General features: G+C 46.1%; 1 protein-coding gene across 8 annotated transcripts in view; it reads left to right on the top strand.

The window, feature by feature from the left end:
- Window positions 1–2,708: 2,708 nt before the first annotated feature.
- Window positions 2,709–16,871, top strand: part of FAT3 (FAT atypical cadherin 3) — a 564,342-nt gene continuing 550,179 nt past the window's right edge. For 6 of the 8 annotated variants that reach the window (XR_015749710.1, XM_087966115.1, XM_087966117.1 and 3 more), the window contains exon 1: window positions 2,710–3,170. The gene's annotated coding sequence lies outside the window, so the exon portion shown is untranslated. Of the gene's footprint in view, window positions 3,171–16,871 lie in introns of all 8 variants that reach the window. The other 2 variants (XM_087966122.1, XM_087966121.1) reach the window with 1 other exon arrangement.

A 16,871-nucleotide genomic window follows, 5' to 3' on the forward strand; every position in this document is an offset into this window, starting at 1 on the left:
TATGTTTTAAAATAACCCTCTAAGAAGCCAGGAATGGTCTAATCTAATTTCAAACTCCAGAAGGAGTTTGAAATTAGATTAGACCATTCCTGACTCCTTAGATGCTTAGAGGAGGAAGAGGTGAATTCTGTTTTTTCACGCTACCAATCTGTAAAGACTTACTGGCTAATTGAGAATTTAATTGCTTTTCTAAAATTCCAAAGGTTTAGGACAAACTTGATCTTAAGGGAAATTTATTCTAGGAGTCAGCAATGTAGGAGGACTAATCCTGTAGACCAGGGGTATCAAACTCGGTTTCACTGAAGGCCGGATCAGTATTGCGGTTGTCCTCCAAGGGCTGGGGGGGGGTCGCGGCTGACAGGGCATGGCCAGCTCAATGTCCCTCGTGTGGGAGGTGCCTGTGGGGGGCCAGGCGAGGTTATGGAAGGAATCCAGGGGTCTCTGGCGGGTGGAGTGGAATCTAAGGCTGGCTGTGGCCCGGCCCAGATAGACACCACCAGGTTGCAGATTAGCGCCTGGTCGGCCTGAGCCAGGCCAAGGCCCCACAGGCCTGTCCTTCGCTGTTTCTTGGGCAGCCCCACAGGCCACATCTGACCACCTTGCGGGCCACATCTGGCCCGCAGGCCTTGAGTTTGACATCCCTGCTGTAGACCCTGCAGATGAGCTGCCTAGAGGTAGAGGCCCAGAGGAATATCTTCTCCCTCTTAACAGGCAGGCAGAAGCCACTGGGGATAGGTAATGTGGCAAAGGTAGCAAGTTTAGGACTTGTGGGGACTTCAATTCCCAGAATTCCTCAGGCCACCATGTATTCTGGGTGTTGAAGTCCACAAGTCTTAAAAATTACCAAACTTGGAGATTCCAGTGTTACCCTATTCTCCAATATGGGACTGGAAGATATTAAACCACAGATAAGTTATCATAAGGTTTCAAGGCAATGAAGGTGTAGAAAAATGAGGTATTTGGATTGCTGGCCAGCTCTCCAAACCACAGGTTTGATTTTCTGCTCTGTCAGGTACAATGAGATATAAATTAAATTGCTTACAAAACTTACATCGAGAGGTGGACCTTATGTTACACCCTGCGCTTCAGCTAAAGGAAAATACATGGATTTCATGTTCATGTGTCAATGGCGATGTGATGGCCACAGCTATGAAACATGGTCATAAGTCCTCTTGTTCAGAACTATGGCAACTCAGGTCACTGAACCTGTACCTATATATATAACATAGTATATAAGAATGGGGGGGTCTTGATGAGAGTGATGTAGCAGTTAAGAAACTGGAAAATGGGGTGTTCTAATCCTCCCTTAGCACGAAAAGTGGCTGGGTAATAAGTGTAATAAGATTGAGACTGGGTTAGGGACTTCTGTCCTGACTGTCAGTTGTGATGAGGGGGTATGCACGAAGGGAGGTTCAGCCAATCTCATTGTACACATGTTGTACTCTGACAATAAGGTGATAATAACACATGGGTGACTTTGGGCCCGTTCCTCTCTCTTAGCCCAACCCACCTCGCAGGGCTGTTGTGGAAAAGGCAAGCGATTATGTATGGTGCCTTGAAACGTACATAACAATGTCGCTTTCCTGTGAGATGGGTGGCAGGCAAGTTTAATAAATAAATAAAAACAAAAAACAAGTAAAATTTAATTGATAAACAAAAATAAAAAAAATCCATAGAATTTAATAAACAAAAATAAAAAACAAATAAGATTTAAATGAACAAAAATAAAAAACAAAAAAATTAATAAACAAAAAGAAAAAACAAATACAATTTAATTAATAAAAAAGAAAAAACCAATAAAATTTAATAAACAAAAATAAAAATCAATACAATGTAATAAATAAATAACGAAATGTAATAAACAAAAAAAATACAAATAAACTTTCATGAATAAATACAAACAATAACGGTAGGATATAAATCAATAATAACCAATTAAATACTTGTCCCATTGCAGCTCCCTGTTTTGCGTTTAATCAGACCTTACGACAACGACAGCGGGAAATCAGTAGCAATTTTCCTGCGGTTTCGAAGAGCAAAAGTGAGAAAATTACTCTTTTTGTTTTTTTAGAAGAAAAAGCTCGTTAAGACTGAACTGGTTAAAAGCAAAGGAAAAAGTTTACCAGGGGGAATGGAGAAAACTCCGGCTCGCCCTTCTTCCCCAAGCCTCTACTCCCTGCCCCCCCTCCACTTGGCATTATCTCCCACCCTCCCTTTACCCACTTTTCCCGGGCCAATGACCAGCCCCGATTGGTTTAACCCACAACCAGCCTCCAACACAAAAACACACACACACCAGCAACGACCTATTCAAGACCACCGCGCGCCTCTCCACCCTGAACAGCGCGCGAGGCTCGCAGCCCGCAATCCCCGCGCGCCTCGCTCCACCGCCATCCCTCTCTCTCCCCGTTGAACCCGGGCTCGCTGCGCCGCACCAGCCCGGCCAGCGGAACTACAGGCGGCCGCTTGCACGTGAGAAACTCCCCCCCCCATCTCTTTCAACGCGGCTCTTCCAACCAAGGAGCAAGCAAGCAAGCCCGGGGCAACAAAAAAGAGAGAGGATCCCTCCGGCGGCAGGTTGGAGCCAAGGAATCCACCTTTCGGATAAGGGCGCAGGGGGGAATCGTCCGTTCGGTGAGGAGCTGTGCGGGGCATCAGGAGGCTGCCAGCAGCGAGAGCCACGCGGGTTTTCCTCCGGCTCTTTTTTTCCTCCTCCCGCTCGGAAACCTCGGCGCCGAGCCCGGCTTGCTTGGGGCTGCTGGCTGCTACTGCCGCCGCTTGGCTGCCTCCGCCTCCCGGTAGGCTGCGCTGTGCTCAGCTTTGCCGGTTGGGAATCGCCCCCCAACCTCTTCCCCCCTTCTTCTCCTCCTTCCCCTCCCCTCGGAGGCCCCCTGAGTCAGGCTGAGTTGCTACCGCCGGCGCGGCTCCGCGCGGCTCCAGTCCCGCGTTGCCTCGGGAAGGAAAGGCAAAAGAAGGAAGAGCCGCGGCGGCGCTGCTTTGCAACGCAGCAGCAGCAGCGGCACCGGCACCGGAGGAGGCGCAGCGGCTCCCGGGTTTCTTCTTCTTCCTCCTCCTCCTCCTGGCACCTTTCGGTCCATGGATACTTTATGCAGGGAAGCGGCTGCCCAGCTCCGGAGCTGATTCACACCACACCGGCTGGAAAAGGAAGGGTACGTGTATGTGTTGGGTGTTGTGTGTGTGTGCGATTTCTTGTTGCGCGGCGCGGGGTCTCTTTTGGCCGGCCCCAAAAGAGCGCGAGCGGGGCGGGCGGTGGAGACGCGGGAGCGAATGCGGGAAGGAAGCGAACCTCGTTGCAAAGTTTTGCCTCTTTCCCTTTCTTTTTCTTCTATATTATTATTATTGTTATCATCATCATCAATCATCATCATCATTATTATTATGCTTTTTTTTTTGCAAAGTTGCCACTGGTCGGTGGAAAAAAGCCAGCCGGTTCTCTCTACTTGCAAGCGTGGGAAGCGCAGGAACTCCGCGTTTTTAAGTGGTGGGGAGGAAGACCCGAACCGAGCTGGGCTGTTTTGAGTTCCGTGTTTCCTTTGCAACTTGTAAGCCTGGGGGGTAATCGGAAGCAGAAAAGTTCTTGCACGGTTTCCAAGGCGTCTCCTCTCCTGTTCCTCACCCCCTCTGTCCCCTCTCCCCCTAATTCCTACCTCCCCCCCTCCGACTCAATAAGCAGCGCTGTTAGTTTGGACGACCGGTAGCAGGTTGCTGGCTGGCTGCTCTTGTTTGCTCCCGCTGCTCTTTGCAAAAACAAAAAAAAACCAAAATCCCGGAGCCCTCCATGGTTTTTGCATTTGCAAGGTGCAAAGCAGCGGTAGAGGAGGATCGCGCGTGCTGGAAAGGGCTTGACTGTATTCCTGTAAGAGAGAAGAGATCGTAAGAACGGCTCTTGCTTTTTTCGCCAGCCCCAGGCGCTGGGGGGGGGCTTGCAAGGGAGAGAGTGACTCCTGCCTCCCGCTGTCATCATCATCTTCTTTTTGGGTGGGTGGGAGAAGGAAGTTGTGTTTCTCAAGGCATGAGAAAAAAAAAAAGAAAATGCATGGCCGAATTGTTGGGAGGGAGTCGAGCTGGAGAGGTAGCCGATTCCCACGGTGGCAAATCATCCCTGCGGCGGGCTAGCTGGCTTGGCAAGCGGACCAGCCGAACAGTGGCTTGGCTACCTACCTTGCGAGGCAGGGGAAGGCGGGAGAAGGGAAGAAGACGGGGGTGGCATGGGGCGAGGGTGGGGAGAGAGGTTTCCCGGGGATGTGGAGGTGTGGAAAGAGCTAGACGGCTGCAGCTCCCTCCGGAGAGCGAAAGCAATGTTCATTTACCGGAAAATTCCCCTGCGGGAAGTCGCGCGGAGGGAAAAAAAAAAAAAAAAAGAGCTTGGAGCGACGACTGGAACCGGAGCTCCCTTGATTAACAATTCTGAATTTTTTTTCCCTTTCTTTTTTTACTCCCTTCCCGCCGTTGATAATTAGGATCCGGTGCCTCCAGGGTCCTGTCGGCAGTGTGTGTGTGTGTGTGTGGGGGGGAATGATTAGATTTGGGGAGGAGGGCGAGGTCGGAAGGAAAAGGCTCCGGGATCAGGCATGATTTGAAACGGAAGACTTCCAAGCCCATAGGACGTAACCCCAGCTAGACCGCAGGGTGTCTGAGCAGGTGCAGAGTTGCTGCCATCCTTCCGCCGAACAGCCGAGTGAGGTGGTGGTTTAGATGCAGGTCGAGGCAGCTTCTGCAGAGTTAAGAATGCTTTCTATTCCCCCATCCCTTGGCATCGGTCACATTGGGTATATTTGAACTCTTTAAGTAAACGTGACACTGGGAGGGCTTCATCTTAGTTGGCTTACCCAAGTCACAGAAAGAACTAGGGATGGGTGATGTTCAATACTTACAAGCCCCAGGAGGTGTTCATCTTGGTTTAACTGGCTTTGGGAGTACTGTGGCTTGGGTTGTTTTCCTTGGTTGGACTTAACTGTTGTTTGGGATTGTTCTCTTTGGTTGGGCTTAAGGTGGTTTGCAGTTATTCTCCTTGGTTGGGCTTACCTGGCTTCCATCACTCACCTTGCTTGGATTTAGTAGCTTCACGCTCAGCAGGCTGGCTGTTCCTGCTGTAATCAGGTCAAGAGCGCGTTGTGTGAACGCACTCCTAAGAGTGCCCCTAAATACTGCGTGTAGACTGTCAAATCTCGAAATGATGCTTGGGCATGTAATGTCATGTAACATGTGAATACATCAACATCATCCCTCCAAGAGTAGGGGGTAAGTAAGCTGGATTCCTCTGCAGGAGAGCTATGAAGAACCAGGGAGGGGGCTGCCTAAACTCTGCGGCTTCCCTGCTCTTTCAGCACTGCTTGGTGTAGGCACAAGGTAAAATACCATACACAGTACAGTATAGCGTTTCCTCCGGTTAATGGTTTTAGCAGAAAGCGTCTCCAGAGCCCTCCTCCGCTTCCATCCCCTTCCAACTTGGATAAAATTCCCTATCAGAAAAGAGAAAGAGAGCATCTCTCTTCCCCCTCCCCTCCATCCAGCCCCCCTCCCCTAAAATAACTAGCTTTCCAGATGGCAGCGATCTGGGTAAATTTTGGCTTAAAAAGGGACTCAGACTCCTGTAAAGCTACAGTCCAGTTTTCTCTTTGGATGTCTACCGTCCTGAGGTTCAGGCAACTTAGAGAGAGCGAGGGAGACAAACACACACACACAGAGACACAGACAGACAGAGACAGACTAGACAGAGAGGATGGATGGACGGATGGATGCATGCATGCTGGGGGATAAAACTCCATCCACAAAGGTTGTCTGAAGCAAAACAGTTACTTTAGGCTGGATAATGGCAGCTGTGATCCGATGTTTCCAGGGGTTGCAGATTTTAAGTATGGAGTGTGCTTGTTTTGTGGATGGTTTGCTATTCCCCCACTATCCTGTTCTTTCTCCACTGCCTCCTCACCTCCCCCCTCCAAAGGTTTCTTTGTGTCTTTGTTTTATGGTCCAGGGCATCCCCAGCGGTTGGTATCCTTGGTTCCCAATCCAATTAAAATGAATGCAAATGCAAGGGGGGCAGGAAAGCACCAGAAAGCTACCCCCAACTAAAGCAAACTCACTGCTTTAAAAAATAAAGAGGGGGGGGGGAGACACTGGAAGGAAGTCCCCATCCTTTCTTCTCTCTCCACTTGCTGGCTCATTTGCCAAAACTGTCTTTTTGTGTGTGTGTCTGTGTGTGTGTGTGTGTGTAGGGAGGGGTGTATGCTGTCAAAACATTTAAGCCAGCTTCAATTTCGGCTGCTTCTTCTTGCTGGCCGTTGCAAAGCATCCGACTTCCTTTAGGGCTTCCCTATTCTCTCCCCTTTTGCCCGCCTCTGACTTTATGAATGATGACTCACATGGCTTCTGGCAGAGCCTTCCAACGGTTGTAAAGACGGTTTGACCAAATTTAGCAGGGGAGACATACCTAAGCATTCAAAAAATAGCTGATTGCAACGGTTTCTGTAAAAATAAAAATAAAAGCCAGCCTTGTCTTCAAGTCCAGAAAAGAAACAGATGCATCAGTTGCTGAGCTTGGCTATTTTGCACATCAGCCGTTGTGTGGATTTATGGCTAAATGAGATCCCCAGGGACAGGTAGTCCTCGACTTACAACAGCTTCATTTTGTTACGGTCCAAAGTTGCAACGGCACTGGCAGCCAGTCCTCACACTTAGAATTGTCACAGGCTTCCCATGGTCATGGGATCAAAAAAATTCGGGCTATTGGCTACCAGCATGTACAGGTAGTCCTCAACTTAACAATGTGTCGTTTAGCGACTGTGCAAAGTTACAACGTCACTGAAAAAAAGTGACTTATGACCCATTTCTCACACTTGTAACTGTTGCAGCATCCGCATGGTCATGTGATTTCCAGGCGGGTGCTTGGCAACTGGTTTGTGCAAACTGATTTCAAAATTAGTATCAGTATATCCGGCAGTAACCCCCAATTAAATCATGAGTCTCGAGCCAAACTTCCAAAACTTCAAAAGGATTTATTGGGAGTTAACATGTCCGGCACTGCCTGGGTGTAGATGACTCTGAGACACATAATTTATTGTCACCCTTGACCCTGGTTTTCCCCCACCCCCTGTGTGTATCATAATTCATATTCAATGGGACACATCCATAGCCAAGAGTCATCAGTCATGTTCTCCAGTTAGAATTTTGCACACCAGAAACTTCAGTCACCTAGTTACTATCTTTGAAAACTATTTATGGAATGCACTTTCGCTTTCCAAGCTGCCACACTGCTCTTTCAGACCCCTTTCCCCCCTCCCTTTCTGTTGATAACTCTAAAAAGACCATAGAAATATTTTATGAGTTGACAGCTAGACATGATCGTGCTGCTAAATTAATCCACTGGTCATTATTTAAAAAGAAAAAAAGAAAAGACTTGCCTGTATCCGAAAAGTCATGGGAACGTTAAAGTGGAAAAAGTCATCGAAAATGAGAAGGTGAAGATTTTGTGGGGCTTCCAAATACAGGACTTCATTTAGACCACAACATGTCAAAATATTGCAGTCGTCAAAAACCGAAGCGTATCATTTACAGTATGGATATCGCTGTAGCAGGAGATGCCAGAGTCGAAGAAAAAGGCCTGGAAAAAAAAATCACAAAATATCGCAACCTGGCCATCAAAACTACACGATTATGGGTGAAACATGTGACAGTGATACGCATTGTCATCGGGGCACTTGGCACCGTGCCCAAGAATTTTACAAAATACATCGAGAAATTGCAGTTTCCTGCAATAACACCAGCGGAACTGCAAAAAAAAAAAAAAAAAAAAAAGTGCTACTTGGAACATCGTATATTTAAGATGCGCAGTAAGGCGGTTTTTTTTTTTTTTTTTTTTCCCTGTCCTAGTTTTTTTTTTTTTTTTTTTTTATAAATTTCGTATTACACATATACATTATACTTATTATCTTGTAAACAATTGGCAAATCAAATAAATAAATAAAATAAATAAATAAGAAGATACTTGGTTGATATCTAGGATGCTGGCAGCAACCCATATTAACCATCGCAGCCAGCTAATGATATTTCTGATACATGTTTAAATGGCCAGTTGACTAAGTTTCATGTTTAATGAATAAAAGTTTATAATAATATTAATAATAATTCTGAAAAAGGTCATAAGCCTGAAAAAGTGGTCGAAAATGAGCATGTAAAACTACTATGGGACTTCCAAATACAGACTGACAAAGTTTTGGAACACAATACACCGGATATCACGATTGTGAAGAAGAAAAGAGTGTGGATCATCGACATTGCCATACCTGGTGACAGCAGAATCGACAAGAAACAACTTGAAAAAAAAATCACCAGATATCAGGACTTTAAAATCGATCTGCAGAGATTCTGGCATAAACCAGTGCAGGTGGTTCCAGTGGTACTTGGCACACTGGTTGCTGTGCCTAAAGACCCAGGCAAGCACTTAAAAACAATTGGTGCTGACAAAATCACAGTTGGTCAGCTGCAGAAGGCCGCCTTACTGGGAACTGCTCGCATAATCCCGATGATACATCACGCAGTCCTGAATGCTTGGGAAGTGTTCAACTAGTGATTTGTGATATGAAACCTAGCATAGTTATCTCGTTTGCTGTGTACACTGTCATAATAATCTATTCCAAAGAGTAGAAGGTTCGTGTAACACAGCCTGTGATTGTTAAGGATATACAAATATTCACAAGCTATTTCTTTTGAAGAGGAACGAATGTCCCCTAGAGTAAATTATCACCTGAAAATCAAAATTGTTTACTTACATTGCTTCTTTTTTATTAAGACTATCATCCCCTTCCAGATCATATTCAAACTCTTGTAGAACTTCATTTGCGTAATGCTCTATAGGTAGTCCTCAACTTATTTGGGCCAATTTCCTTTGTTAAGCATGGTGGTTATTAAGTGAATTGTGCCCAATTTTATGATCTTCGTTTCACGGTTGTTAAGTCACTGCAGTTGTTAAATGAATCACATGGTTGTTAAGTGAATCCAGCCCCTCCCATTGACTTTGCTGGTCAGAATTGGTTGGGAAGGTTTGCAAGTGGTGATCACATGACCCTGGGACACTGCAACTATCACAAATATATGCTGGCACCCGAATTTTGGCCACATGACCATGGAGAGATTGTGTGAGAACTGGTCATAAATTACAGTTTTCTTCGGTGCCATTGTAACTTTGAACAGTTGCTAACTTGACCTGTGAAGCTTTGTACAAGTATGGAGAACCAAATATAAACTGCGTAGAGTTGATGATGTGTAAAATCACTTTTAAGATTCCAGGCCTGTATGTGGTGGAAACACAATCATTGTATTACCATGCTTTTTTCTTCTACAGAATGTCAGAAACATCGATCAGGGAAGATAACGTGATTGTTGGGATCAAAGACAGCCAGAGAGATTAACAGGCTCATTTGTCTTCCACTGAATTTCGCCAGGTTATCTATGCCTCTCTCAGGGCCAAATCTTTAACAGAGTCTTGTTGATATGGCTTAAAAATAGCCCACTCTTTCAATAGAAATAGCACTTAAACTTATATAGTGCTTTACAGCCCTCTCTAAGTGGTTTAGAGTCAGCCTCTTGCCCCCAATAATCTGGGTCCTCATTTTACCGACCTTGGAAGGATGGAAGGGCTGAGTCAACCTAGAGCCAGTCAGGATCGAACAGCTGACAGTTGGAAGAATTTGCCTGCAATACTGCATTCTAACCATTGCCACACCACAACTCCCTTCCCTTCCCTTCCCTTCCCATTCATCTTCCTTCTTTCCTCCCTTCCCTTCCCATTCATCTTCCTTCCTTCCTCCCTCCCTCCCTTCCATACCCATTCATCTTCCTCCCTTCCCTACCCGTTCATCTTCCTTCCTTCCTTCCTTTGCAATAGCACTTAGCCTTATATACCGCTTCACAATGCTTTACAGCCCTCTCTAAGTGGTTTACAGAGTTGCATATTTCCCCCAGCAATCTGGGTCCTCATTTTACCGACCTCGGAAGGATGGGAGGCTGAGTCAACCTTGAGCCTGGTGGGATTCGAACTGCCAAATCGCAGGCAGCCCGGCAGTCAGCAGAAGTAGCCTGCAATGCTGCACTCTAACCACTGCGCCACCGCGGCCCATATTCAAAATGGATACCCGCCTGGTTGAGGCTCCAGAACTTCTCCAGTAGTTTGCAAACACGGATAAGCAAAAGTTGTTCCTTGTTACCCTGTTCCAAATTAAAACGCTAAGGAAGCGTGCGTGGTTCCTTCTTGAACACAGCCAGGCTTTCTTGCTCGTGTGGCCTTGGGACAACAAGTAGATTTGTACAAGAGATAGGACATTGTTCTTTTTAAGTGAAGGGCTGTGCTTTGTCTGCCATTTCGACAAATGAAGTGGCACCATGGAAAACACAAAAAAACACCTTCCTTTTTTGAAATCTGCTAATTCCCAAGCATTTAAACACTGACTAGAAAGACAGTTGCCATCTAATTTTCATGTCAATCCTGCGCCAAGACATTTTCCTAGCAGCTCTCAAAAGGACCCTGTGGAGCACACTAATGCCTTAAGGTAAGAGGACACATACCTGCAGGGTTCTCAATCTAGTAAAATATCTGCATTAGAGCTCATTGATTGAGGTTAATGCTGTAAAATAAATGGTAGCCATGTCTGATATGTGGCCTCAGCTGAAATTTAAGGCATTTTTTTTTGTACCTGTTAACTTTTTCTGGGTCCAAGGGGGTGATGGGTAAATGCCAGTTCGAACATGGTGGAATCGTGCACAAACTGATCAACAGCAGAGGTGGTATTCAGTAGGTTCTGACCAGTTCTGGAGAACCGGTAGGGGAATGTTTGAATAGTTCAGAGAACCGGCAAATACCGCCTCTGACTGGCCCCGCCCTCATCTCTTCTCTGCCTCCTGAGTCCCAGCTGATTGGCTGGGTCTTCTTTTGTTGCCCACAGGAGAATGGAGCTGGAAAGTAGGTTAGTGGGGTGGGGAGGGAATGGGATTTTGCAGTAACCTTCCCCTGCCTTGCCTACCAAGCCACGCCCACAGAACCGGTAATAAAAAAAATTGAATCCCACCACTGATCAACAGGATTTAAGGTTTAAATAAATCCGGCTAAGCCTCTGCCTTATTGATGCAATTAGTATCCAATTAGTATCCATTATATTTTGCATTTCATTCAAAAGAGTGGCCCATCGTTACATTCTGCTGATGGAAACAAATAGTTAAAAATAGTTGAGGTTTGAAAGCATGCAAATGCGAGTAGATGCATAGGTACCACTTCGGTGGGAAGATAACACAGCATTCTGGGTGCCTTGGCATATAGTCATGCTGGCCACTGGAAAATGTTAGGCTAAAGAAGGAAATCTAGACTCCTTTCCTAAAAGGAAAAGGTTGAGCATATTGAAATAGACAGTCCCTGAGATCATATGGCCTTAAATTATGTAAGTTTTTAATGGTCAAATTGAAGCTATTGATCGTGTGCTGAAGCCGTTGATAATTAGTGCATATCTTTCTGTGCGGGCATAACATGTTCTTGGCATCATGCATTGGATAGCATCCTGGAGGTTGCGTTGGGTAGAAGCTTCCAGATTCCTCAGGAAAACCCTGAGCTCATTGGTGGCACAGATTTATGTATTTATTTCTATGCTGCCCTTTATAAATAACTCAAGGTGGCGAACACACACAATACTTTCTCCTTTTATTTTCCCCACAATAGCAACCCCGTGAGGTGTGATGGACTGAGAGAGATGAGCCTTGGTAGCGCAGTGGTTAGAGTATAGTACTGCAGGCTACTTTTGCTGACTGCCGGCTGCCTCCAATTTGGCAGTTCAAATCTCACCAGGCTCATGGTTGACTCAGCCTTCCATCCTTCCGAGGTGGGTAAAATGAGGATCCAGATTGTTGGGAGCAATAAGCTGACTCTGTAAACCGCTTAAGAGAGGGCTGTAGAGCACTGTAAAGCGGTATCTAAGTCTCTGTACTCAGCCAGGATTCATTCCTAGGTGAGAATAGAATTCACCGTCTCTTGGTGTTTAGCTCAAAGATGAAACTAGAACTAAACCAGAAAGTCCAGTTGTCTCTTGAAAAAGCACCTTTGGGACAACCATAACATGGATAACTAAGAATCTCCATAGACAATTAGAACTCACAGTCTCCTGGTGATTGGCCCAAAGTCAGCAGTTGACTTTCATGCCTAAGGAAGGGCTAGAACTCAAAAGTCTCCTGGCTTGTAGCCTGGTGCCTTGACCACTAGACCATACTGGTTCTTTTGACCATGTCACTGTCCAAATACATTCTTGGTTGTGTGCTACCTAGGAAACGAAAGAGACAGCAGGAGTTGCTTTTGAATTGTGGGTTTGGTTATTCAGATGGAGTACAACTCCATCCAAACAGGCTAAACCCCAATCCTCCAGTCTTTTTATTTTTATTTTTAAATCAAGGGGACTTTAGGTTGGAATTTAATTTCAGGTTCTTCAGTCTTATCCAACCCATTGTTGACTTTAGGGACCAGTGAAGAGAATTGCTTTCTTGGAATTTGATCACTGAAAATAGTTAAGCCAGAAGTCATCAGCTTCCTGGTGGCATCCTCAAGAGTTCCAGATTAATATCTACGCAAAAGTGATAGGAATAGATAAACAGAGGAAAAGGTGGTGTCTATAGGCTAGAGAGCTTAAGTGCCAAATACAGTGGAATGCTCCTGTTCAGGACCAAATCGGATGGCAAACAAGAAATCCACTCGATTTTTTGGATCGGGTGGCGAACAAAATCGGTGCGGAACGATTCCCTTGCTGTGCCGATTTCCCCTTCACTGCCATTTTTTTACTACATGCATGCGCAGTTGGTTGTGCTACCGGACACAACCAAATCAGGTCACGACCGGAGTCCGGGAACGGATTACGGTTGCGACTCGAGGCTCCACTGTATTATTAACCTGGTTGCAAGATTAACAGGAATTACAGAACAACTAATACAAGTATTCCTTGATTTATGATCAAAACAATATGACAGCGCTGGAAAACGTGACATACACCATCCTTGCACGTACAGCTGTTGTAGTGTCGCCACAGTCATGTGATTGCAATCTGGGCGCTTGGCACTCAGCTCATTTGTCATGCAGCACCGCAGAGTCACACAATTGGTATTTGCGAACTTCCCAGCCAGCTTTCGACAAAGTAAGTCAGTGGTGAAACTGGGAGAATTATATCTTACTTAACAACTGTGGGAATTCGCTGAATGTCTCTGTTAAAACGGGGTAAAATCAGGTGTGGTCACTTGATGCTTCGCTTAATGACTGTCTCTTAATAAATTTTCTGGGCCTATTTGTGGTTGTGAATCAAGGACTATCTCTATGACCACAATTGAGCCCAAAATTTCTGTTGCTAAGTGAGACAGTTGTTAAGGGAGTTTCACCCCATTTTATGACCTTCCTCTTTGCTGCAGTTGTTAAGTTAGTAACACGGTTGTTAAGTGAAGCTACCTTCCCCACACAGAAGGTGACAAAAGATGACCATATGACCGTGGGACCCTGTAACCATCATAAATACGTACCAGTTGCCAAGCATCCAAATTTTGTCCATGTTGATGGTTTCTGAGTTGTAAGTATGAAAAACAATCATAAGCCACATTTTCAGTATTGTTGTAACTTTGAACAGGCATAAAACAAATGATTGTAAGTTGATACATGGTATCCCCAAGGCAGGGGTGACAAACTCAAGGCCCGGGGGGGGGCACCCTGGAAACAGCGAAGGACTGGCTTGCGGTACTTCTGCCAGCAAAAACAGAGCTTGAGAGGGCCACGTGTGGGGCCCCTCCACGCTCCATTTTCGCTGGCAGAGGGTTGCAGGTAGCCATGGCAACCGAAAATGGAGCTTTGGAGCCCGTTTTTGCTGGTAGAGTGCTCGAGCCACCACAGGTGCCCCCGACATGAGTGACGTCGAACTGGCCACACACACCCTGCCCCCCCCGAGGTCAAACACAACCCTGAAGTTGCCCTCAATGAAATTGAGTTTGACATCCCTGACCCAAGGTGTGGTATGTCTGTGCGCGCGCACAACCCCCCACACCCACACACCTATACCTGCCAGGTGGTTAAAAGAAAATTATGATGGATGATAACTGAAAGCTACCAAATGGTTTTAAACTAAAGAGTTTTTTCTTGGAGTCCCTGGTGGATTTGCCGTAAAGAGACAGGATGGATTGGATGAAGGGCTTGATAAATTGTAATCTGCTAAGAGAACCAGGAAAACCAGTTAGCTTAAATGCTTGAAAGGCAAGTCTCTTGCCATTTTCGCTGCTGAGCCAGCTGTGCTCCTAAGAATACCTGTGAGAGAATATCATGATGTAATATTTTCTGCACGGCCTTTTGAGAAACAGTGAAGCTCGGTGTGTATAAATGTGTTTTAAGATTTAAAAAGGGGAAAAAAATATCTCGGCCTGTATTTTTTTTTACCGTCTGCTATTTTTGCAAAGCAGCCCAAGGTTCAGCCTCAACCCTACCAAAATTTATCTCAATTTCATGTTTTTCTTCCACCCGTGCTAAAAATAGCCTTAAAACTTCCCCCAAATCTCTGTTTTTCAGCAGGATGGATTTCTACAAATTCTAGGGTTGGTTTGACCTGATCTTGCTTAAAATAATGCTGGTTTTGGCTGCAGTTTCTGATAGAAATAACCCGTAATGGGAAATGTACTTTGGATAATGAATTAGATAATGATGGTATATTGTATTGCAAAAATAAATTCTCAGTATTTATTTAAATGAGTCGTATGTTGGTCCTTCAACATAAGCCATTCAAGATTGGTGTTGTGCGTAAATTGGTGGAGAGGGAACAATGTATACTTAGAGGAGAGGTTGGTTATAAATTGAAAGAAGTAATTGGGTAGTCCTTGACTTACAACAGTTCATTTAGTGACTGTTCAAATTTACAATGGTGCTGAAAAAACTTATGATGCTTTGTCACGCTTACTTGTGTAGCGTCCCCATGATCACAGGATCAACATTCAGATGCTTGGCAAACTGACTCATATTTATGAACAATTGTGGTATTGTACCAGTTCGGCCTGGTTCAGCCGAACTGGTAGCTCCAAGGATCAGCTGTTGGGTTTTAACTTCAATTGTTTTTCCTTTCATTGCTTGGTTGCTGTTTTCCACCTCAGACTCATCTCTTATTCTAGGACAGGGGTGTCAAATTCAAGGCCCGTGGGCCAGATCTGGCCCACGGGATGCTTAGATTTGTCCCACGGGGCTGCCCTGGAAACAGAGAAGGACCAGCCCATGGTGCCTCTGCCAGCGAAAACAGAAGTCCATTTTCATTGGCAGAAGGTTGAAGGAGGCCACTGCAGCTGGAAATGGAGTTTGGGAGCTCATTTTCGCTGGCAGAGCACTGAGGCCACCACAGGCACCCCTAACCAAAGTGACGTTGAGCTGGCCAACCCGGGCACACACCCCTGCCCCCCCCCCCCCAAGGTCAAACACAACCCTGATGCAATCCTCAGTGAAATTGAGTTTGACGCCCCTAGGACTCTTATAAGCAGCCCATCCAATACCTTGGGTTAAAATCGATAGGGATATGCATGAAAACTTGGATACGGACGTTCAGAATCCTTGCATTTGGGATAGCAACACACAGAAAAGAGGGCATCGTTCTACTGTGCAGAATTGTTGAGGGGCATTGGACCTACATTTTGTAGGAATACTTCTCTGCATGAGAAAGGTTGCTTTAGAATGGGTCCCCAATGCTCGGGCGTGGCCCCACTAACTGGGTCTCGAGCCGTTCGGAACCAGGGCCCCGGAAGTGGTGGGAAAGCGTGTGCGTGTGTGGGCATCTCCACTCGCACAAGCAGCGGGCGAGCGTGTGCAGTACACTCACCATTTGTGCGAGCGATGGGCACCCTTGCCTGCTGCTCGCAAGGAACCATTCCCTACCTCTACTTGCCTCCCACTCACCAGTCCACCAAGTCAGAAAACTTGGAGAAATTATGCTTTGGAAGACGTTTGCTCTCTGCCAGCAGTTCTATTGTGAAGTATGGCTGCATTAATACCTGAAAGCAACTTGGGAATTTCATTAAGCATGTTGTCTTTGGACTTGGCAGCTTGTATTATCTCAAGGGGTCCAGATTGCTGAATTATGTGAGGTATGGTGAACTGGATAATTAAAGTAGCATCCTTTATGTCGGTCTGTTCCTTGAGAGCAGCCTTTCTCAACGTCTCACTGAGTTCCCTGCCCCACCACTTACTCTCTCAAGTGGAGTGGGTCCTTCCAAAGTGTCTTTTTTTGAAAGAAGGATGTTTCTATAGAGAGGAGATGCTTATTTGTTTGTTTGTTTGTTGCACAGGTAGTCCTTGACTTACAACAGTTAATTTAGTAGCTGTTGAAAGTAAAAATGGCACTAAAAGGTGTGATTTGTGACCCTTTTTCCACACTTACGACCAGTGGTGTGGCCTTCAAAATTTTTAGTAAAGGGTTCTCTATCTGGTTGCTGAGTGGGCGTGGCCATGGTGGGTGTGGCCTAGTCGGCCTCCTGTACCACGGAGCGGGGGGACATTTTTGCCCTCCCTGGGCTCTGGATGTTTTCCTCCAGCCTCCGGGAGGCCTGTTTCCCCCCTCCCCGGGCTCCGGAGGCTCTCTGGAGGCCGGAAACAGGCCCGTTTCCAGCCTTCCAGAGCCTCTGGGAGTCCCGTTTTTCACCCTCCCTGAGCCTCTGTGTGTGCCCTGCGCTTACCTGTATCCAAAATAGGCTGCATGGGGACTCCGGGGAGGGGTGGGTGTGGCCAGCCAGGAGTGGGATTTGGGGATTCTCTGAACTGCACAGAATCTTAGCTAGGGCCTCTCCCGAACCCCCAGCAGCCCACCCCGTTTACGACCGTT

Source organism: Notechis scutatus, chromosome 5, assembly GCF_049901735.1.
Source record: "Notechis scutatus isolate UNSWTSFEM ecotype Mainland chromosome 5, rNotScu1.2, whole genome shotgun sequence".
Lineage (NCBI taxonomy): Eukaryota > Metazoa > Chordata > Lepidosauria > Squamata > Elapidae > Notechis > Notechis scutatus.